A 23383-nucleotide genomic window follows, 5' to 3' on the forward strand; every position below is an offset into this window, starting at 1 on the left:
GCCTGGCAGGTTGTGTGCCTGCAGCAAGCTCACCCACTACATTTAGGACTTCTTGGTGATTAGCTAACATCACCTGGCTATAAAAAAATTTAAAAATTTCTGAAGAAACCTGGCAGATAGAGAAACCAGTAACAGCCTTTCTCTGCGTGGCTTTCATCCTTCTAAAGCTGCCAGTGTTGCTCTTCAACTCTATTTTTGAACAACTCAGAAAACCTTAAGAAGTCTACTCATTCTCTCCCTGTCGCTGTGTTACCAGTGACATCACAGCTGACTCCAAGAGACTTCCCAAATAGGTAACCCCAGACTACCTAGATTCCCCTGTTGTGTATACTCATTAGAGCCTGGGTTTCCCTTCACAACATGCAACTACCTTCCCGGCTCTACTAGCTGCACTGTGTGGGCAGGAACTGTGCATCCCTGTCCCCAGGAGGCAAGCAATGGACACATTTTAGGAATTTACATGGTTGCTGAATTAAGTCAAGCTTTTTTAAGACAACACACTTCAAATTCAGATCTTCTGACTCAGAGTCTGGTGAGCATCGCACTCTACCAACCCTCCTACTCAACTTCACCCCAATTAAAGAAGTCAAATAAGTACTCACATTGCACCCTATGCTTCCCGTAGAGGTATGCATCACACCATGAGATAAGGGTATTTTCTGCAAGCATCATGAAGTCCAGAGCAAGTCTGTATTGTTAAATTCTGTAATTCCCAGTGCCTAGAAGAATATCTAGAATCGAATTGGTGCTCAAAATTTGTTAGCTGGCTAAGTGTCCAATATCATCTTCTCTGCTCCTTTCACTGGAGAAGTAAAAAGGCAAACCAAAAGCCTAAGCAAAACAAAGGTAACAGGAGAAAGAATGAAAGCTAGTCTAACCTTAGCTTGTACATGGAAAGAAAGAGGCCAAAAAGACCTAACTGATTTTCCCAAGTAACAAAAATTAACAGTAAAACCAAGACATAAAGCCAAGTCTCCTCTGAGTGACAATATGCTTAGGATTACGGTAGGCAAAGTAGAACAAAGGGTTGTACTTCAGGGATGAAGGAAACACCCCCATGTAAAGACATCCTTCCTTCCTTGAATGGCCAAAGGCTTTCATCTCCTCATTAAAGAATTAAAGAGCAAAAACTGTGAAATTATGTTATGTTTATTTTCTTCTTTGTGCTTATCTGTATTTCTGATTTTCTGCAATGAAAGAATACATAGGCATACAGGTCAATTTTATGTGTCAACTTAGTAAGATTACATGTCCAGTTGTTTGGTCAATCACTGGCTTAGATGTTACTGTAGGGATATATAGTATAAATGTGATCACATCTAAAATCAGTTGACTTTAAGTAGAGGAGATTATTAGCCTTAGTAATGTAGGTGGGACTCATTCAAGCTATTAGAGATTTTAATTACAAAGAACTAAGGATTGAGGGAGGGGGATTTGTATCAAGATCTACCTCATTCCTTTCTAGTTTCCAGCCTCGGGAATCTGGACTCAAGACTTCAACATAACTCTTACCAAATGCCTAGCCTCCAGCTTTTCCTTGGAATCTGGGTGTTAGTAAAACACACACACACACACACACACACACACACATATCTGTTTCTGTTGCTCTAGAGAACGCTTAGTGATAATTGGTAATGGGTACAATAATTCAACTACCCTAGAAGATTGACCATAGGCATCACCATCATAACTTCACTTGAGTACTGTGCATCAGGCAATGTGCTCAGGGCTTTATAATATTAACCAATGTAATTCTCACAAAAACCTTAGGGGGTGGGTACTATTGTGGTCTCCACTGAACAGATGAGGAAACAGTTTTAGAGTGGTCAAATTCTTACAGCCAGGACTCAAACTTGGGCTTTCTGAGTCCAGAACCAGCACTCATTACTGCTATGCTCCACTGTCTTATACAGGTGTTCAGAATTGGGATGAGGGTATTTGTAAGCAAAAAGAGAAAACTGCAGTGCAAGATAAGTATCATGGAGATGGAGAATATAATGTGTATAAGGCATAGTCAAAGGTTACTGAAGGCACATTTGAATATCCCAAAACTTTCCTTTGACTTCCTAAAAGAATTTAGATATTCAGAAAATTTCCTTTAACCAAAGACATACTTCCTCCCCAGAAAGATCTTGGAATATATTCACATGTAAGTATAACAAAAAGAGCACAAGTGTTAACTTCAGCTCCAGGAGGTACACAGACAAATACCTGCTGCCCATCTCTCCATTTTCCAGAAGTTTAACCAGAAGATCAAACTTTCATCATTCAACTTCATTTCACAAACCTTGAAATCCAATTTGTATAATTTGCAAAAGTAACTTCAAAACTCTACTGAAGGGTGGTGTGACAGTGGCTCAGTGGCAGAATTCTCACCTGCCATGCCAGAGACCTGGGTTCGATTCCCAGAGCCTGCCCACGCAAAAAATAAAAAATAAAAAAAATAAGAACTCCACTGAAAATGTGCTAAAACACTAAAACAGAAGTTGGGTGAAAGAAATGCTCCCCTAATCTCACCAGATCCTATTACAGGTACTTAACGTTTTCCTGCATTATTTTAGCCAAATGCAAAGATTTAGGTATTTGGACAGAATCTAGATCATTTAGTATTCTGCTTTATCATTTGTTGTGGCTTGGAGATATGTGCCCCAGAAAAACATGTCCTTTATCATAATCCATCCCTGTGGGTGTGAGCTCACTGTAAACAGAAACTTCTGACAACGTTACCTCAATCAGGGCAGGGCCCAAATGAATCAGGACGGGTCTTAATCCTATTACTGAAGGAATTACAGAGAAAGGAGCGAAAGAGAACAGTCAGAAGCTGAAAGTCAATGGAACCCAAAAGTAAAAAGAGAGGACGCTGCTATGTGCACTGCCATATACAGTGCACATGTGACAAGGAATCCCAAAGTTTGCAAGCCAGCCACAACATAACCACCTGGGGAGGAAGTAAGCCTTCTAGCCTCTGAAATCATGAGCCAATACACTTTCTTAAGCAACCCTTTGTATGATATTTATCTTAGTAGCTGAGAAACATCATTTTACATATTTTAAATAGCTGCCTCCATGTTTACTTAATTTCTCAGGAGACTCTGATGTCACTGGTGGCCATGCAGCCATTCACAGCAATGTTTTCCCATACCAGGAGAGTACATTAAGTGACCTCAAGAGATATCTCCTGCTAGGCAGGGCTGGTATACAAATTCACAACAGAACACTACTCCGCCAGCATCTTCTCATAACTTCGAAATCAAAGGTCCCAAATAGCCCTGTTGTCCTCACTCTGTCCGTGAGGACAGCACCCACTTGAGAAGCAAGGCCCACAACAGAAGGGGCTGAAAAGTCTCTGTTGGCAGTCCGTGAAAGGCAGTGATGGGACTGGCCTAGGAGAGAGAAAAGGCAAAGCTGGAAAGCTCCAAGTAATGGCTGGTTAACACAGGCAACTCTTCTGCAAAACACCAAACTACCTTTGTCCTCAGGCTAACATTTTTCCTTTATATTGAAACTGTTTTTCCAGGAATCCCTATCAAGGACCAAAACCCTACAACACATTACCAGCTTAATATTCAAGTAACCAATTCGATTTAATTAGCAGAAACCTCTGGCAGAATTACTTCCAGGCAGATTCCAAATGACGAGGATGCATTAAGAGCACAAAGTCTTCAGGAAGCTATTTTAATGTGCAATTCTGATTTCTCCTAGCACTAAACTTAAAAACTCACCTGTCATGTGCTTTATTCAGCTGGAAGAAGAAAAACTATTTCTAAAAGTCTAAAACAGAATATACCAGGGCCACCGAAAGTAGTTTTGATTCATAAATTCCATTCTTGGGAATTTAGTTTAAGGAAATAATTAAATAAAGTAAAATACCATAGGCAAAAGTATGTTCCCTGCTACATTATCTATTCAGTCAAAGAACTGGAAACAACCTAAACTCTAACAATATGATAAGGGTTAAAATATATCAATTGGATAGACCATTATTGCAGCTACTATGGTGTTATTTTGTACAGTTTATGGAAAAATTAAAATAGCAATGAAATACAAGTGGCAAGAAAAATCAGAAATACAAAATAATTCCCTTAGTTCAAATAAATTATTTGTAACCATGTGAACAAAGATGAAGAGAACATGCAAAAAACTGAATATAGTTATGTTAGAGTTAGAGACTATGACTTTTTTACAGTACTTTTCCTTACTTTTCATGGATAGATTGCTTTTACAATGAAAGAACCATTTGTAATATTTTATTTTACATTTCTGGAACTATGATAGTCAGTTTTTTAATCTTTCCTAACTCAAAGACAATTTTAGGCCAATGTTGGAACAAATGACATTCACTAATTAGTGTTACCTTTCATTGATTTTCCCCAAAAATTTTTGGAGGAAATAATGTTTTATGTGGTTAAGAAAGCCCTCAGGCTCACTTAAATCATTCTAGAAACAACCCTAAAATAAGGTTCTCAACTCTAAAAAAGACGCTTTTGCCAAGACATTCCCTAAAAGGAATTATCAAGTAAACTTAAATACTGAAAGCAAGTAATGACATTTTTTAAGCTGATTTCAAAAATGTAAACATGAGAAAGTTAGTAAGGAGCAGCCTGAAGTCCTCAATAAGCCAATCTTCTACTTTACAAACTCAGTCTCTTCCAGGAACAGACTAGGAAATAAAAAGGTTCATCTCTAGAAAAAGTACAGAAGACTATACTTTTCTACAAAGGACAGAGGAAAGCAGGGAAAAATAAAGGACATTTTAAGTTTCTACCAAAATCAAGATACGATGCCCAGGGGTGTGATGAGAGACACTTAACCCTAGTACCACCAGAGCAGCAGTGTTACCCAGTCCTGTACCACAGAGGTCAGCTGGAAACATCCAGCACAGCAGGGCTTCGTTTTCTCCAGCACAGAAACCATTACCTACAAATTAAGGCTTTATATTTTCAATCTACAGAAATGTTAGGTTGGCTTGCATTAAAACAAAACCCAGGAAAGGATGGCAAGAGAGACAGCAGCAGGAAGAGTTAGAAAGGCCTAAGTTCACCAAGTGCATCCTATACCAAAGTCAACATGAAATCCTGGACAGGAGAGTGCCCAAACCCCTAAGATGCTGTTGTTTTTATTTAAACTATGCCCTATGAAGACAAGAATTACATCCTTAAAACCCATTCCACTTTCAACTTGCCCTGAGACACAGTGGTCAGTTAAACTATGCTGAGTTGGCCATACCCAAAACAATTCTTCTTCAGTAAGTAGATTCTCCCAAGTAAAGGCAGGAGGTCTTGTTGTTTAAGACTCAGAAGTTGTAATAACCTAATAAAACACATACTCTTCAGGATAAAAGAAAATATCATCTACTAGCTTTCTCTGAATTTTGAATACAAACGTCATTCAATAAAAAAGTTGAGCATGCAGTCCCTGATATTTTTATTTGTAAACATACACCCTATTATATTAATTCAAAATATGAAAACAAATATGTAGGAACTTCTGGGAAGAAGGCGGGGCACAGTAGAATGAGTTCCTCTGTGGAACAAGATAGGGGATGGGCAGAAAATGACTGGGACTGTGGTCCCGGGGTGTGGGTAATCAAACAGGGTGTCCAGAGAGTTTTGAAGAGGAGAGAGGCAGAGGGATTGGGACAGGGAGAGCAGAATGGGTCGGCTGGCCATGATCCCCATTGGAGGCAGTTTGCAGCATTAGGGAGATGCGATCAAAGAGAACTGATCGTCCCTCCTCTCCAGCCTGTTCCAGCTGCTGGCTGGGGAAACCTCCCCACGGGTTAGTTGACACACCTGCAGGGAGTCCAGAGGCAGACCAGATCGTCCACTGTGGGGGGCCAGGCCTGCAGGGGCAAGCAGCAATTGCCAGCAGGCTGCCAGGAAGTCCTGCAGATCCTGCAGGTTTGGCGTCTGGTGGACCAGGCAGGCACCAGGCACAATGGGTCAGCTGATCCCTCAGGGGCTAATCACCTCCCCAGTCCCACTGGCAGGGACCAGCAGTTCCCTCGCCACAGCCTGGGAGCAGCCCCCATAGTGCATGCTGTTCTCAAGACACTGCAGATCAGGAGGGGAGAGCCTGAGGGAGGAGGAGACTCAGCATCGCCACCTGCTGAGCAGAAGGGGTAAATGCAGGCTGGCTGCCTCAGTTGTGGAAGGCACAACCTAGGGGAGGAGGTGCCTCAAGATCTCCACTTGTTAGGGAGAATGGTTAAGTGCAGGTAGGCTAACTCCCTGTCTGCCTAGGTTTTTCCTTTTTTCTATTTTTAATTTTTTCCTAATATTCTTTTTTCCCCTTTTTAAAATATATTTTTATATATATTTTTATTAAGAAAATAGCTTTTTCATTATTTTTTATTTTTATATGTTATACTTTTATTGATTTCTTTTTCCTATTTTATATATTATTTTTATCATTATATTTTATTTATTTTTTTTTCTTCTTACATTTCCTCACCCTTTGGTGGGTACCAGTTTGAGTTAATCCCAACATATCCTGGGGTGCCTCCTTTTGACTCTGGGGCCTACTACTGTTGAAATGTGTTTTATTGTTGTTCTTGTTGTTGTTTTTCATATTTTTATTATATTCTTATTTTATTTTATTATTATTAGCTTTTTTTTCCTTCTTTCGTTTTTTTTGGGGGGAGGGTGCACAGGCCAGGAGTCGAACCTGGGTCTCCCACATGGTGAGTAGCCGTTCTACCACTGACGTACCCATGCATCCAGGCCTACGTTCTATTAGACCTTCAAGATGAATTGTATCCCTTCATGAGATCTGGACCTTGAGTTACTGGGGAATAACTGCCAAACCAATTGCAAAAGTAAATCTTCAATGCAAAGCCAAGTAAATACAAAACTTCACTTGAATGAAGGAAACCAACTTGCAAAATAACAACATCAAGATAATCAAATGCCCCAAATGCAACAGAAAATCACAAAGGATATTAAGATCCAAACAGAAATGGCCCAATCAACTGACCAAATCAACATTTCAGAGGAGACATAGAATATGGAACAACTACTCAAGGATTCTTATAAAGAAATAAAGGATATCATGAAGACAATGGAAAAGCAAAGAAGAATTTGAAAGATTAAACAGAAAAACGGCAGATCTTATAGAAATGAAAAACACAATACAACAAATTACAAATATACTAGAGACACACTACAGCTGATTCTTAGAAGCAGAAGGAAGAAGAAGAGAGCTAGAAGACAAAACAACTGAATAAGTGCACAAAAGAACAAATGGCAAGAAAAGGGAAAAGATGCAACAGGATCTTAGAGAAATGATAGACAACAAGAGGCACACAAACATAAGAATCACTGGTGTCTTAGATGGAGAAGAGAAAAATAAAAGGCTATGAAAGACAGTTGAAGATATGATCGAGGAAAACTTCCCAACCCTTATGTCATGGTCAGGTTCATGTGTCAACTTGGCCAAGTGGTGGCTGGGCAAGTGCTGGTTTGTCTGTTGCGATGAGGACATTTCACAGAATTAAATCATGATCATGTCAGCTGCATCCACAGCTGATTCTATTTGTAATCAGCCAAAGGGGCATGCAATGAGTGATGCTTAATCTAACCACTGAAAGCCTTATAAGGAGGATTCAGAAGAGACAGGCTCTTCCTGTTTCGGATGGTGAGCCTCTCCTGTGGAGTTTGTCCAGACCCTCCATCAGAATCATCGGCTTTACAGCCTACTCTGTGCATTTTGGACGGCGGATTTTGGACTCTGCATTCCTGTGGTCACGTGAGACACTTTTATAAATTTTATACTTGTGAGTGTTCCCTGTTGATTCTATTTCTCTAGAGAACCCTAACTAATACACCTTATAAAAGACATAAATACACAAATCAAAGAGGGCCAACAAATTCCAAATAGAATAAATCCAAATAAACCTACTCCAAGACAAACTAATCAAACAGTCAAATGTTGAAGAGAAACAGAAAGTCCTGAAAGCAGCACCAAAAAAGTAATCTACTACATACAAGGGAAAACATCTAAGACTGACTTTGGACTATTCAAAAGGCACCATGGAAACAAGAAGGCAATGATATGATATATTTAAGATCCTGAACAAGAAAAGCTTTCAGTCAAGAATTCTTTATCCAGCCAAGTTAACCTCCAAAATTGAGGGAGAGATGAAAATCTTCAGAGACAAACAGAGATAGAGAGAACTAGTCAACAAGAGACCTGCCCTAAAGGGAGTCCAATCAGCCAAAACAAAAAAGACAAGAGAGGGAGATCTGGAGGAGAGCACAGAATTGACAAACATGAGTAACAGTAAGAGAGAAGAAAAAGAATATATAGATCAGACAAATAAAATCTAAATAAAAAAAATAAGATGATAGAGTCAAGAACTGCTTTTACTTTGAATATTAACACACTAAATTAAAAGATACAGACATCGGCAGAATGGATTAAAAAACATAATCCATCTGTATGTGGTTTATAAGAGACACAGTTTAGACTCAAGGACACAATTAGATTAAAAGTGAAAGAACTGAAAAATACCTTTTAGGCAAGCTATAACCAAAAGAAAGGAAGAATAGCTATACTAATATCAGACAAAATAGACTTTAAATGTAAAGACATCATGAGCAGCAAAGAAGAAAACTGCATGTTAATAAAAGGGACAATTCACCAAGAGGAAATAGCAATCATAAATGTGCATGCTCCAATCAAGGAGCTCCAAAGGATATAAGGTAAATATTGGCAAAACTGAAGGGAGCTACAGACATTTCAACAGTAACAGCAGGAAAATTAAATATGTCACTCTCTACTTCATATAGAAAGAAGAACCAGACAGAGGATTAATAAGAAAAAAGAGAGCCTAAACAATGGATAAATGAATTAGACCTAATAGACATATATAGAACATTACACTCCAAAACACCAGGATATACATTCTTCTTTAATGTGTATGGAACATCCTCCAAGATCGATCATGTGCTGGGACAAAAACTGACTCTTAACAAATCTAGTAAGATTGAAATTATCCAAAGCACTTTCTCTGATCACAACGGAATAAAGCTGGAAATTCATAATCACCAAAGAATCAGAGCTTCCACAAATATATGGATATTAAACAACACACTCTTAAATAATCAGTGGGTCAAAGAAGAAATTGGTAGAGAAATCAGTAAATATCTGGAGATTAATGATGAGAATACAACATATCAAAACTTATGGGTATGGGAAAAGCAGAGCTGAGAGGGAAAATTACTGCATTAAATGTCGATATTAAAAACAAGAATGAGCAAAACTTGAGGATTTAACTTCTCATCTGGAGAACTTGGAGAACAAACAGCAAACTAACCCCAAAGCAAATTAAAAAAAAAGAGAAATAATAAAGATTAAAGCAGAAATAAACAAACTGGAAAACAACAATAGAAAGAATCAACAAGTCAGTTATTGGAGAAAATTAATAAAATTAATGGACTCCTAGCTAAACAAAGAAAAAAAGAGGAGACAAAATCAGAAATGAGAGGGAGGTTGTTACCACAAATCATGAAGAAATTTAAACAATCCTGTGCTGGTTTGAAAGGAAGTATGCCCCCTAAGAAAAGCCATGTTTTAATATAAATTCCATTTCATAAAGGTAGAATAATCTCTATTCAATACTGTATGTTTGAAACTGTAATGAGATCATCTCCACGGTTGATGTGATTTAGTTAAGAATGGTTGTTAAACTGGATTAAGGGACGACATGTCTCCACCCATCTGGGTGGGTCTTGATTAGTTTCTGAAGTCCTATAAAAGAGGAAACATTTTGGAGAATGAGAGATTCAGAGAGAGCAGAGAATGCTGCAGCACCATAAAGCAGAGAGTCCACCAGCTAGCGACTTTTGGAGATGAAGAAGGAAAACGCCTCCCGGGGAGCTTCATGAAACCGGAAGCCAGGAGAGAAAGCTAGCAAGATAGATGACGCCGTATTCACCATGTGCCCTTCCAGCTGAGAGAGAAGCTCTGACTGTGTTTGCCATGTGCCATCTCACTTGAGAGAGAAACCCTGAACTTCATCAGCCTTCTTGAACCAAGGCATATTTCCCTGGATGCCTTTGATTGGATATTTCTATAGACTTGTTTTAATTGGGACATTTTCTCGGCCTTAGAACTGTAAATTAGCAACTTATTAAATTCCCCTTTTAAAAAGCCATTCCGTTTCTGGTATATTGCATTCCGGCAGCTAGCAAACTAAAACAAATCCTAAGAGAGTATTATGAACAACTAGATGCCGACAAACTAGACAACAAAAAAGAAATGGACAAATTCCTAGAAAGACACCTATACTGACTCAAGAGGAAATAGAAGAGCTCAACAAACCAGCTGCAAGTAAAGAGATTCAATCAGTCATCAAAAATCTTCCCACAATAAGCTCACGACTAGACAGCTTCACAGGGGAATTTTATCAAACATTCCAAAAAGAACGCCAATCCTCTCAAACTCTTCCAAAAAAACTGAGGATAAAGAAAAGCTACCGAAGTCTGGGAAGTTAACTTCACTTTAATACCAAAATCGGATAAAGATGCTATAAGAAAGGAAAACTACAGACCAATCTCCTCAATAAACATAAATGCAAAAACTCTTAACAAAATACAAGCAGATCAAATCTGAAAACACATCAAAAGAACTGCACAATATGACCAAGTGGGATTTATACCAGGAATGCAAGGGTGGTTCAACATAAGAAAATCAATCAGCACATTAACAAACTGAAAGGGGAAAATCAAATGATCATATCAATTGGTGCTGAAAAAGCATTTGACAGAACTCAGCATATCCTTTCCTGAGAAAAACACTTCAAAAGTTAGGAACCAAAGGAAATTTTCTCAATATCATAAAGGGCATTTATGAAAAACCTATAATTAGCATCAAAATTAATGGTGAGAGACTGCATGCATTCCCCTTAAGATCAGGAAAGAGACAAGGATGCCCACTGTCATCACTATTATTTAACATTGTATTAGAAGTCCTAGCTGGAGTGATTAGACAGGAGAAAGAAACAAAAAGGCAACCAAATAGGAAATAAAGAAGTAAAATCTTCAGTATTTGTAGATGATATGATTCCAGACTTAGAAAACCCTGAGAAATCTATGGCAAAGCTACTTGAACTCATAAATAAATTCAGTAGAGTGATGGAATAAAAGACTGGTGTACAAAAATCAGTAATGTTTCTATACACAAGCAATGACAAATCCGAGGTGACAACTAAGGAAAAAAATTCCATTCAAAAATAGCAACCAGAAGAATCAGGTATCTAATAATAAGCCTAACCAGGACTGTCAAGGACTTATACACAGAAAATTACCCAAAAATGCTGAAAAAAATTTGAAAACGACCTAAATAGATGGCAAGACATTCCATGCTCATGGCTAGGAATGTCGAATGTCACTAAGATGTCAATTTTACCCAAAATGATCTACAAATTCAATGTAATGCCAATCCAAATCCCAACAACCTACTTTGAAGACGTGGAAAAGCTACTTATTAAATATATATGGAAAGGAAAGAGACCCTGAATAGCTAGAAATATTCTTAAAAAGAAGAGAGAAGTGGGAGGACTATCATTTCCTGACTTCAAAGCTTACTATAAAGCCATAGTGGTTAAAATAGCATGGTACTGATACAAAGACAGAAATATCAACCAATGAAACAGAATGGAGAGTATAGAGACAGATAGACCACCAAATTTATGGACATTTGATCTTTAATAAGCCCCCCAAATCCACTGAATTGGAACAGAACAACTTTTTCATAAAATGGGCATGGGAGAATTGGATATCAACAGCCAAAAGAATGAAACAGGACCCCTACCTTATACCCTATACAAAAATTAATTCAAAATGAATTAAAAACCTAAATATAAGAGCCAGTACCGTAACACTCCTAGAAGAAAATGAAGGGAACATCTTCAACATCTAGTAATAGCAGGAAGATTCTTAAACTTTACACCTGAAGCACAAGCAGCAAAGGAAAAAATAGACAAACGAGAACTACCTAAGCTCCAGAGCTTTCTGTGTCTCAAAGGACTGTCTTAAAAAGGTGAAGAGGCAGCCAACTCAATGGGAGAAAATATTTGGAAACTACATATCAGATAAAGGCTTGAAATCCTGTGTATATAAAGGAATTATATAGCTCAACAACAAAAGAACAAATAACCCAATGATAAAAATGGGTAGTGGATATGAACAGACACTTTTCTGAAGCGCAAATACAAATCGCTGAAAAGCACATGAATAGATCCTCATTTTCATTAGCTCTAAGGGAAATATAAATTAAGATCACAATGAGATATCACCTCACACCTAAAATGGCTGCTATTTAATAAAGACAACTACAAATGTTAAAAAGGATGTGGAGAAACAGGAACATTTATGCACTGTTGGTGGGAATGTATAATGCTGCAGCCGCTGTGGAAGACAATTTGAGTTGCCCTATGACCCAGTAATACCAATACTTGGAATATACCCAGAAGAGCTGAGGGCAGTGACACGAACAGACTTTTGCACACAAATGTTCATAGTAGTACTATTCACTATTGCCAAGAGATGGAAACAATTCAAGTGCCCATCAACAGACAAGTAGAGAAACAAAATGTGGTATATATATATATGATGGGATATTAAGCAGTAGTAAGATGAAACGACGTCTGGAAACATATGACAACGTGAATGAACCTTGAGGACATAATGCTCAGTGAAATAAGTCAGACACAAAAGGACAAATACTGTAGGATTCTGTTATTATGACTCCGGTAAAGATAATCTCAGAGATTATAGTATAGAAAACAGCTGATCTAGAGGTACACAAAAGCTAGAAATGGAGGAAAGGCTACACAGAGAGACTGAATCTAAGTACAAGAAAACAGAAGTAATAGTAATTAATTAGCAGGTTTATAAGTAACATTGCCATAGTGAAGGTGAATATGATTGAGAGGGGATGTATAATCTCACATATCCCAATGATTAAATTTATTATTATAAATAAGTTCTCACATGAACTATTTCAATGGTTAAGCAGTGGACAAAGAGTCAATAGTAGAGGGATATAGGGGGAAAACTAAAACTACATGCTATGGCCAATAGTTAACAGGAAAACATCAACAGTACCACAGCACTACCAGGGGCAACCTACTAGGGGAAGGGATAAGTGATAAGGGGTAGTTTTGATTTGATAATTGGTGACATTATGTTTGCCAGTTCTTTGTCATTATGGACCAATGAAAATTGTCTAAAATTGAGAATGCTGCTGATTGTACAATCAAACGAAGACACTATAAGAGACGGTTTGTTATTTTGGACATTATCCATGATGCCCAATAGATGGAGGGAACCAAAGGATACAATGACTGAGAAGTACAATGGCGAACAGCAATACATTTATATGATTGAATTTGGCATGGCTACAAAAAGAAGGGACATCAAGGGGCACACAGTGAACCGAATAAACCTTGGGGACAATGGGCTGTGCAAAATGGGTTAGAAACAAAGAAACAAATATGCTAAGGTGTCTCTCAGAAAATACTTATAAAAAAAAATAAGACCCTGGATTGTCTCAAACTGTGGTTATATTTCTGGTTTCTAAGACACAGAGTTATATGTATATCTGCTGGTATTTTCCTAGAACTTTGAGTAGCTTTCTGTCACCTAAGTCCCAGAAATGGAATGCTGCAGTCTTGAAAGTTAGCATGTCTATACATAATAATAGTTGAAGTAACTGAGAAAGAGATCAGGCCTCAGAGTTTAAAATGAAGCCAATATGACTGGATCTAAAGTAAATTAGAAAGCAGGGTAAAAGATGATAGTGCATGCACTCTAGACCTTCAGCTGCTTGTATGAGATCAAAGCAGAGAGATTTATTATGTCTGGAACCTAAATTTTCTGTAACATATAGTCTGAATCAGCCTCTCTAGATAGCTCACTTAGACAGCCCAGACTCCTGGAGTCCAGAACAGAATAAGGCCTTGTAATTCTCTATGGTCTGGTAGAGTGCCAGGACACATCTCAGACTATGGTGGCTGATAACTTATAAGTACTGGCAGAGTCCCTTGAGGATTTGAAGGGAGAACTATTAAACTCTCCCATCGGGGAAACCCTGGATACCCTCTCAACCACTGGGGACTCCCTAAGAAAACAGGCTAAGTCCTGGATTTTGAGGTTTGCTCCTATGAAATCTATTTCTGTTGGGGAGAAGCTAAGACTACTCATAACAAGGCCTAAAGAGTCGCTTCCAGGAAACCTCTTTGTTGCTCAGATGTGGTCTCTCTCTCTCTCTCTCTCTCTCTCTCAGGTAAGCCCAGTCTGCAAGGAAATTCAACCAAACTAGAAGAACATGTTTTCAATAAATCCAAGAATTTGGATTTGGGATGGGGTTGGGTGGAAAGGGGTTGGGATATGGAGGCAGAAAGAGAAGAAAAATTCCTAACACTGAGACCCTGTGCTGAGGCTCTCCTTCAAGCTTTTCACAAAAGGAGTGGTTTGTTTGTGAGTCCAAGACATCTGTGCACAGCAAAGCAGCATCCAGACTTGCTCAACACTCACTACTACTCTAATACATATAAATTATGTTTTTCTGGGTCACTGTTACAAAATGAAAGGTGGTATGTCAGAAATTTGTGGGAATGAAATCTATTATAGATGTAAAAAGATATAAAATAATGGTAATAGTATACTTATTATCCATTTGGAAAACAAAGTCTCTTATCCAGATTCTCAACTATTACAACTGGAAGATCTCTATAAAATCAACCTGTGGTACAAAACTCTCATTTTAAAGATGAGAAACTAAGACCCAGAGAGCTGAAAAAAAATAATTCTTGTTAGGAACTTCATAAATGTCAACTGGGGAGAGGGAGGTACTGTGAATTCTAAAGGGGGTAGAGATAGATAGTATCCATCTTGCCCCCTGGAGAATTAATTAATAAAAAATGTCTTTTTTTATTTTATTTTTTCAAAAACAAAGTGTACTGCCACCAACAGCAAAGAGTTTGCTACGTGTACATTAGCCACTAAGTATGTTTCACATTTTTTAAACTTGTTTTATTTATAGAACAGTTTCCAAGGATTAAGTTATTGCCATAATTCAACTTCAAGCTACAGTATCAAACAATCACTGCCTACATAGGCTCCAGGCACTTTTTAAAGCTAGCAAAGATCACATATATTAAAAGAATTGCTACTTATCTTTACTTCCCATCATTCTCATTGGCTCTGTATGCTGAATACCCAAGTTCCTAAATAACTAGAGGGTCTTAATCAGTGTACAATCATTATGGGGGAAAGGGACCATGACAAAAAGAACAAGCACTGGTCCAATCCTGCCTTGCCCACAAAGCACCAAACCATGATGGCTTGAGAATCAGTCTCCGACCTCCTACGCACATGTGCTGGTCTGAAAATATTATGTACCCCACAAAAGCCATGTGTTAATCCTGATCCAATTTTGTAGAAGCAGCCATTTCTTTTAATCCCTATTCAGTACTGTAGGTTGGAAACTTGATTAGATCATTTCCATGGAGATGTGACATGCCCAATAGTGGGCATGACCTTTAATTAGATGTAGATGTGGCTCCACCTATTCCAAGTGGGTCTTGATTAGATTATTGGGAATCCTGTAAAAGAGGAAGCATTTTGGAGAGAGAGAGAAATGACAGAAGCCTCAGAGCCGACAGAAACTTCACAGCAAAGCTGACACAGATGCAGACACATGGAGAACAGACACAGGTGTCTGGAAATGCCTGGAGCCCAGCAGATGCTGTCATGAAATGTTAAACAAGCCAGAACCTGAAGAGAGGCAAGGGAAACCAAGAGATGAAAGCCGGTGCTGGAGAAGTAAAGCGAGAAAATACCACAGAAACAGAGGCTGAAAGCAATGGAGCCAAGAGCAAAGCACCAGCAGATGCCAGCCATGTGACTACCCAGATGACAGAGGTGTTCCTGACCAACAGGTCTTCCTTGAGTAAAGGTAACCCTCTTGTTGGTGCCTTAATTTGGACACTTTCACTTCCTTAGAACTGTAAACTTGTAACTTATTAAATTCCCCTTTTGAAAAGCCCTTCCAGTTCTGGTATGTTGTATTGCAGCAGCTAGGAAACTAACACACTCCATATCTGCTGAACAGATTAGAAGCCCCTAAAACTACATCATTATTACACAATACACCAATGAAATATTTGCATTACAGCATAACTGCTAATTATAAGTAATTCTTTAATCAGTGAATCTTTGCCCTTTCCTAGTCTCCTTGCTCCACTGGTATTATGTAACCATCATAAAAAGCTCTTTAAACAATGAGAAAGAGCAAGGAGCCAGCGCCTAAGCCTTTTACTTTTTACCCACCCACCACTTTCTATCTTTCCCAACCAGTTCACTTGACCGTATTCTTAACACAAACCCTGTGTACAGGCTCACCTTCAAGCTTCTTACAATGGAAGTGAAATAGTGCATTTGTGAATACAAGATGTAAAAGATACTTGTGCACAACCAAAGCAGCACACAAAATACTCAATATATACTCACTTACTCCTCTAATATTTAAAGACATATTCTGTGTTTGGAAGACTTGTGAAAAGAAAAGTAATACGTTAGAAATCTACGACTGAAAAAAATGACCTTCATCACCTAGTTACCACCATTCATTCATTCAATAAATATTTCAGAGCCTTCAGTTATAAATGGGCTAGTAAATATATTTTATAACCTTCCACTTATCTACCACAAGACTATCCATTCATGAACTGATTTGCTTGCTCAGAAAGCATTTACTGAGCGCAGATATGTGTTAGACGCTAAAGAACATGAACAGAGGCAGTGCCTCAGTTCCCGAAGACTGATTCTGAGGCAGGTTTAAATCTGAGAGTCACTTGGTATTCTAGTCTGCCTGCTGGCAGAATGCAACATACCAGAAAAGGTATGGCTTTTAAAAAGGGGAATTTACTAAGTTCCTAGTTCAGAGTCCAAGGCCGAGAAAATGTCCCAATTAAATCAAGCCTATAAAAATGTCCAAATTAAGGCACCAACAAGAATTGATCTTCACTCAAGAAAGGCCAATGAAGTTCAGGGTTTCTCTATCAGCTGGAAAGGCACATAGCGAACATGGCAATGTTGACTAGATTTCTCTCCAGGCCTCATGAAGCTCCCCCAGGGGTGTTTTCCTTCTTCATCTCCAAAGGCCTCTGCCTGTGTGGACTCTCATGGTTCTCTAAAAGGGGCTTTCTCTAAAATGTTTCCTCTTTTAAAGGATTCCAGCAAACTAATCAACACCCACTCGGAACAGGTGAGTCACAACTCTGTGAAGATAATCTAATCGAGTTTCCAACCTACAAATGAATAGGGAATAAAAAAAAACAGTTCCCTCCACAAGACTGATTAGGATTAAAAATGGCTTTACTAGGATACATAAATCTTTTCAAGCCTGCACACTTGGGGAGCTTTCTAAACATGAGGATTTCTGTATTTTACCCCAAAGAGCAGCTCCGGTAAGAACAGGGTGTGAACAAGAAATCTGTACTTTCATCAAGCACCTCCAGGTGGTTCTATCATAGGTGTCCTGGGAGCACTTTAAACAGTGCTTGAGGAAAATTTAGAGTATATGCAGAAATAAGTATTTATGGAAGCACCTGAAAGTCCAAATCAGTGTCATGGACAGCTACAGGACTACACCGGATTGGGACACTTGGTCACAGGTGTAGGCGGAAGATAGATTTTACATTGGATCATCAATAGAAAGTAAAACTTGGATAAATGAAAAAGAATATACTCTTTGAATATATAATGAGGGGATTCACTGAACACAGATATAGTACTGGACTCCCCAAAATCAGTATCTTGATCCTTTAAATTTCATTTCTCCCCAACCAGCCTTCAGAGCCACCAAAACTACATGGCTCTAATGGATATCATGACTTTAAGAGAGAACATTACAAACACTATCTCATTTCTATCATGATGCTGTAATAATAATTTATTAGAATTAAAACATGATGGAATCTTGGCAATCATATAACCCCTTTATTTAATAACTGCACAATCTGAAAGCAGAAGCACCTTGTAACTAAACGAAGATCACACACTTCATAAAAAGCAGAATAGGGGTTGCAACCCGGGTCCCCTGTCTTCTAGCCCAGTGCTCCTTCCTGTCCAAACACATTTCTTGTACTCTAGATGTCAACATCTCAATTTGTCCATAAGTCCTCAGCAAAGGCCACATCCTGAACTTTTATGAGGTTTTATACAGTTTGATGGACAGAAGGCATTAGGATGAAAAAGAAAACTTAATTTCCTAGAAATTAATTAACATATGAATTTTTTAATAAACAACTGGCATTACATATCGCCCTATGCTGTGCTAGGGTGAGCGTTACTTCTAAAATTCCTTATGCTTCTGTAATGAAATTGGATTCTAGATCAATTTATAGCTGGCCACCTATACCAAGCTTTGTTCCATACTGAAAACACACAGAAGGGCAACTGGAAGGATTTCAACCCTTTAAAAATTAGTGCCCAATATGCACTCTCTGTGTAGTTGAACAACATCTACTCAGAACTTCTCAAAATTAAAGCAATCCATTAAAAAAGGAAAAAAAGAACAGCATCAAAAAAAAACAAGCCTTTAAGACAGTTGCTGAGCTTTCTGCTTCAAACATGTTGTTACTCTATCATTTTCTCACCTTGAGATCTTCAAATCAGATTCAAAAGACTGCAAGTCATCAAGGCCAGTTGCATCTCATTAGGTGGGACCAGGCTTTACATATACTTACATACACAGACAAATGCACGCAAATGCAAAGTAAATTTATGTGGTCATCCCTAGAACTAGAGAAGGATTTTGAAACTTGACACTGAGTTTGAGAAATAGATTCATGTTCCTCCTCTCCTTGTAGCCAATCAAAAGTTTCTGTTTGGCTGAGGGCATTTAGGGAGGTAACTTGGTTTGAAGGGAAAGGAGTTACATACTTCATGAATGCCCACGTGCTGGTAACAATGCTAGATACTTGATCCATTTTGGTTCACTTAAAATACAATCCATTATTTTGAATGATACAATAGTGTCCCAGAGGGGAAACAGACCCCAGGGAAGTTAAGTAACTTTCCCATGGTCACACAATCATGTCTTTTCTTTATGCTGCAAAAATATTACCTCAAAGGGACATCACTCCTTTGACTCACGAGAACTGATGGTCTAAAAGTTCTTGTGCACTCATCTTCACAACCACCTTGTTTGTGCAAATGGCTAAGAAAAAGTAAGAAACTTGAGGTACGAAGAGGTAAATCCAAAGAGGCTAAAGCCAATCTTTCCAGACCACTATTGTATTAACTGAGCCACTACAGCAGTAAAAATAAACAATTCCAATTTGTTCATGCAGAGAATAACCACAGGGTCACCCTGGAAACAGGTGTCTTCAGCTAGTGTCATCTGGAACCTCTATCGCAAGAGGTTTACATGTTTTTTTATCCCTTATTCACACAGTTATCACAGATGGATGGAGGGGTAAGAGAGAATAATAAATACCTTCTCAAAATGTCATCGGAGCACAGCCACAGGAATTAATGTTTTTAATTGATGTTATTCATGGCATTACATACAAATTGTATTTCAGAATTAAAATCCCCAAGCTTCATGTTTAGACTTTTCATGCTAATGTGACTATATTAAAAGCACCTTGCAACTATGATTACTTTAATTATTATTTCTAACTTTAATTCAGCTAACAGATGGGCTTTGCCTGCCAACCTTTGTGTCTGTTACTTTTGTTTCTCCAGCTAAGACCCTGCAGACAAGGAGGCCACAGATTCTGGCCTTCACTTCCAGAAGAGCTCTTGGCTGGGACTGAGCACCTTCTGAGAGCTCTCCTTTATCCCCCTAAAAGAATGTTAGTCCCTGCTTCCCATGGAAAGATGAGCAGAAGGCAGCCCCCAGGTACCAGCTAGGCTTTGGAACAACTTATGGTGCTGCAGGATGAACAAGAGGGATGAGGCAAGGGGATGTCCTCTTCGTGGGTACGAAGAAGACTGACAGTTGGTGTTACTGTTTTTTTAGTATAATGAAAGAGCACTGGCTTCTGAATCTGACAGATATAAGTGGTAGTCCCAATTCTTTTGTTTAACAGTTTAAAATGTCATTTAATCTTTACCACCTACCTTACAGGACAATTGTAATATTACGTGACATAAGGGACACACAGCATGTATTCCAGGGATAGACACAATGTCAAAGTTGAAGAAACGATCATCCTGACTCCTACTCCAGCTCAGGGAACCAGGCTGGAGATGGGACAGGAGGGAAGGCCATCCACAAATTTTGTACTAACAAGCCATTTTCAAGGCCTGCTCTTCCTTGACTCTATGACAAATGGAATGGCCCAGAAATCCATCAGGGTGTACAGTAAGCAAAGCCAGTCCTCAAACTAAGATGGGGAAAATGTACTGGAGACCGCACTTTAGGGGATGGCCATCAAATCCTATGAGAATCTGCTGAATGCTATGGAAGTCTCTCCTCAGAAAAATACATTTAAGCAAACACATGTAACATTTTGCATTTAATTTCAGGGATCAACAGACTCCCTATGAACTCCTGACTTAGCCTTCAATTTCTTGATAAAGGTTAGCCGGCATATGTCTTGAAGTAATTGCACTAGATTACCATGGTTTTCCTCTGTATAATAAACAAACAAAAAGGATCATCATCACTGCTTTTCTAAAAACCCATAAGCATAAAGCTTTTAACAAAATAACAAAAACAAAACTGGAGGAGGAAATATGAGAGACATGAGAAAACAGCCCAACTAAGGCTTGCAGAAGCCACGCCTGAGGGCCCAGCAAGGCTTTTTGAAGGAGTAACTGTGGGCTCCTCCCACCTCAGACCACCCCTTCAACTGATCCTCACAATGTGCCCCCTCAGCAACACTCTGCCATTCCCAAGTCTGGCCTCAGGCCACAGCAATCTGAAAATGCTCATGGACTGAGATTCCCTTGACATATGGAGGTATCAAAAGGAACAGGTGCCATATAGAGGTCAGAACTCATCCCAGATCCATACCTACAGAGGCACACAAACATGGGCTCCCACAGGCTCCATCTGCTCTGTTCCATAGCCAGAGCCTCCCTCTGTGAACTATAACCATGGAAATAAGAGAAAAGCTCTCCCTCTCCCACAAGACAACCTATCAGTTCAGATAAGCGAGGCCCAAAATAAAGGACAAAGGAAAAAGAACAGCTTTTGTGCTCTGCTTCATCAGCCTCAAAGCAATGAGACAGATGTCTCTGAATGCCCTGGGGTAACCGGTGGGGGGGGGGGGGGGGGCATACTCCTTGGAGGTATTCCACAAGAGGAAGCAAAGTTACCTAGCCTCTCTTTCACACTGAAAAACTGTATCCTGGATAGGTGAAGCCCAGGTAGGAAGCTGATTAAAAAGGAAGAAATATTCCCCTCCTCTAACCAGACCTAAACCACTTCTAAAGAGTACACTTAACTTCAGTCTTCATGTACAAAAAACAAGGTGAAGCACCACCAAATTAAGACACAGAAAACTCCTAGTTGCTATTTCCTCTTGAAAAGATACTTTCTTAACTTTAGTTTCCTTGCCTATAAAATGGAGTTAATCTCTCCCTTGATTACTACATAAGGCTGTTGTTGAGAGAATCATATTAGACAAAAAATTTAGAAACACTTTTTAAATAGTTTCAAAACTGGTAAGAAAATGTCAGAAACCACCAGGAGGAAGAGGTGTTATGGGAGATGGGTTAATAGCAAAACAAACAAACACACAAACACATTGCCATAGCCCTGCAATACTGATAGTGCCCATTCCACACAAGAGTACATGGGAGTGGGGGTGGGGGGGCTCCCAGACCAGGATCCAATCAACAAAAGTGGACTAAATGGCATCCACAGGCTGCTTCTGTGGTGAGAGGCAGGACGTACTCTTTCTCACCTCCTACTATTCACTCACACATGGAAATCCAGTACGAAAGAAAAGCTTGCAGAGTTTGGTGAGATAACAGGACACTAAAAATACAAGCTTCAGGTTATGACTGATCAAGATGGCAGTATGAGACGCTTGAGGGTGACATTCCCCAACAGAATCTTTGAACAGCTAGCAAAATCTGGCAGAGCCATCTTTCTCAAAACTCTGGAAAACAACTAAAGGGTAGCAAAAACTGGATGAAGGCCAAATCAAGAAAACACTGCTTTAAAAACAGTAGGAATAGCTTCTGGCTCCCTCCTTCCTCACACCCTCCAGGCACAGAGTGGAGTCAGCCTGACCTCTCATCATGGGTCCCCAAATCTGGAGGGAGCAGAGTAGCTGCTATGGCATACTCAGATGCATAGAGGATATTAGGAACAATAAATCAGATAAACTAGATGAAATGGAAAAATTCCTAGAAACATATAAACTACCTACAGTGACTCAAGAAGAAATAAAACATCTCAACAGAACAATAACAGGTAAAGAGTTGAATCAGTAATTCAAAACCTCCCAACCAAAAAAGCCCAGGACAAGATATCTTAAAGGAGAATTTTACCAAACATTTCAAGAAAAAGTAACACCAGTTCTGCTCAAACTCTTTCAAAAAACTCAAAGGGAAAGAACACTTCCTAACTTCTCTACAAGGACAATATCAACCTAATACCAAAGGCAGATAAAGATACTACAAGAAAAGAAAATTGCAGACCAATTTGTTATATGAGTATAGATGCAAAAGTCCTCAAGAAAACTCTAGCAAATCAAATCCAACAGCACATTAAAGGATTATGTACCATGATCCTCCATGGCTTTATCCAAGGTATGCACGGGTAGCCTTACATAAGAAAACCCAGTAATATGATGCACCACAATAACAGAATAAAGGGATAATGCATAGTCATCTCAACTGACGCAAAAAAAAAAAAAAAGGCATACGACAAAATCCAGTACCCCTTCTTGATAAAATCACTTAGAAAACCAGAAAGAGAAGAAAACTTCCTTAACATGAAGTTTATTCATGGGCATATACGAAAAACCCACAGCTAACATGATACTCAATGATGAAAGAATGAAAGCTCTTCCTCTAAGATTACGAACAAGACAAGGATGCCCACTGTGTTACCAGACAAAGGCTATGTATTCTTTTGCCCAACACACTCAACAACTAATTTCTGAGACACCAGGGTTTCAAAGAGAGAAAGAGTTTATTAGGCACACAGTAGGAGATCAGATGGCCTTATTGGCCCAAAATCTGTGTTTCCAAACTGCAGTAATGCTGATAGTTTAATTAGAGAAAAAGATGGGCAGGGTTTAGGATAATCAGCACAGGGGCCCCATATGATGTAATCAGAGATGATCTAATTATTGAGCATGCGTAGACTGATTACATATTTAGTCACAGGTAAGAAAATGGCAGAG

General features: G+C 38.9%; 1 protein-coding gene across 2 annotated transcripts in view; it reads right to left on the reverse strand.

Moving 5' to 3' along the window:
* SH3GL2 (SH3 domain containing GRB2 like 2, endophilin A1) overlaps positions 1–23383 on the reverse strand; it is a 260562-nt gene that overhangs the window by 178788 nt on the left and 58391 nt on the right. The window contains exon 1 of one of the 2 annotated variants that reach the window (XM_077148085.1): positions 18668–20883. The exons of the other annotated variant lie outside the window; for it this stretch is intronic. The gene's annotated coding sequence lies outside the window, so the exon portion shown is untranslated. Of the gene's footprint in view, positions 1–18667; positions 20884–23383 lie in introns of those variants that run through there. 2 annotated transcript variants of the gene reach the window in all.

The sequence above is a fragment of the Tamandua tetradactyla genome, chromosome 2 (genome assembly GCF_023851605.1).
Source record: "Tamandua tetradactyla isolate mTamTet1 chromosome 2, mTamTet1.pri, whole genome shotgun sequence".
Taxonomy (NCBI): domain Eukaryota; kingdom Metazoa; phylum Chordata; class Mammalia; order Pilosa; family Myrmecophagidae; genus Tamandua; species Tamandua tetradactyla.